This window comes from Octopus bimaculoides, chromosome 1, assembly GCF_001194135.2.
Source record: "Octopus bimaculoides isolate UCB-OBI-ISO-001 chromosome 1, ASM119413v2, whole genome shotgun sequence".
Lineage (NCBI taxonomy): Eukaryota > Metazoa > Mollusca > Cephalopoda > Octopoda > Octopodidae > Octopus > Octopus bimaculoides.
This window is the reverse complement of record NC_068981.1, coordinates 13,979,963-13,981,997: the sequence shown is the minus strand read 5'-3', so window position 1 is coordinate 13,981,997 and position 2,035 is coordinate 13,979,963. Positions and strand designations below refer to the sequence as shown.

Genomic DNA, 2,035 nt, shown 5'->3' with positions numbered 1-2,035 from the left:
ATATATATATATATATATATATAGTTGATGTTGTATTTCCACCAAAGATATGCAAATAGATATGTAAACACACAAATATACAATTCTGATGATATATATGCAGGTATTTATTGTCATACATGTACACACACATACGTACATACATATACACGGATATATACACACGCATACTCACACACGCTTATGCCCGCACGCACACACGTATGTCTGCACTCACACATAAACACACGTGAACACATGTGCATATATATATATATACACACACACATATATAACTGATCTACTTTATACGTTAGATTTAATTTAAAGTTCATCGTTGAATATCATGTAATTTTGACTTTCGTATATCAATCTTCATTTTGAATTCAGTGGATAGGAAAGTCTGAGAGCATTTGGTTTTAGATGTAAGATACAGAATGAATCTTTTCTCATCAAAATCGCATTGCATTCGTTCTTTCTACTGGCTTCTGAAACATATTCACCTTTTTGAGATATAATTTAGTAACGTTATGCAAAACTATAAAAACAAAATTTTTATTTTCTTTCTTTTCCTTACGTATATACAATTTGTCCTTAAGAAGTGTCAATTTACAAGAAAATTTGTGTACAGTATTTTACTTGATCATATTACATTTATAAATCGGATACTTTGAGAAAATTTTTATTTGATTATATTACATATAATGTACATCCTACACACAATTAGAAAATATGATTAAATATAAAATCAGATATTTAATAAATATTATCATTAATCCTAAACTTTAAATATATGTTTGAAAGTTGTATTAAACACTCAAAATTTAAAATTAAAAAAACGTAGTTGATGTATTACTAAATGAATTTCTGTCAATATGAATTAGTAATTTTTTTGTGTAATATGAGGATATGATAAGATATATTTTATGTTTTCTCACTGCTTTCAGATGGAAAATTATTTAAAATTCAATTATGTCCCGCACAAAATATAGAAAAAATTAAACCAAGGTTTCTCTACATGAGACTTATAAACGTGTTGTAGTTTTCTCTCAATACACCAAGTGTTGTATGTTTCAATATAAAATATAAAATTTTGAACAAATTTATATAAACTCTGGCGAATAATTTGTGTCTTTACTTATATGGATAAAGCTTTCATTGAAATATCACCTTGATTTCAGAATTGTTTCGCTCGTATGAAAATGTATTTATATAGTTAAATAATCTAATAATTCTGTCATTCGGTTGCACTTATAAACTATAAGGAATATATATTTTAGCAAAAACATATCTAGAAAAAGCATTTCTTTAGAATTTGGAAAGAGACGGTAAATTCACAATCCAGAACAGTTTCACAATAAAAAGAAAAAAAAAACATTAAAACCTTACTAGTATTAAATTTATTGTAGAATTAATAAAAATAAAATTATGTTAATAAGGGTGTACTATATTTCATATCAACTCTATAATGGCGTTAGTATTCTACTGTACAATTTACATCGTTTTCAAGTTATGTCCCATTATATTTATTCTCTCTCCGTATATTCACCAGATATGTGCACGACTGTAAACATAACATTTTTTTTGGACTTTAGTCGTCTTCATTTTCAAGTTTTATTAACTAACATGTGTGTGTGTGTGTTTGTGTGTGTGTGTATAGATACATATAAATATGTGTGTATGTATGTATATATACATATATATATATATATATATATATGTATGTATATATATATATACACACACACACATATATATATGTATATATATATATATACAGATATATGTATGTACATATACATATATATGTATGCATGTATATATACATATATATGTATGTCTATATACATATATATGTACGTATATACATATATATATATGTATGTATAAATACATATATATATATGTATGTTTGTATATATATATATATACATATATATATTATGTATGTATGTATATATACATATATATATGTATATATATATATATCTATATATATATGTATGTATATATACATCTATATATATAGGTATATATACATCTATATATGTATATA

General features: G+C 24.0%; 1 protein-coding gene across 1 annotated transcript in view; it reads left to right on the top strand.

The window, feature by feature from the left end:
* Window positions 1–2,035, top strand: part of LOC106869364 (glutamate receptor) — a 695,940-nt gene that overhangs the window by 512,315 nt on the left and 181,590 nt on the right. The window lies entirely within an intron of this gene.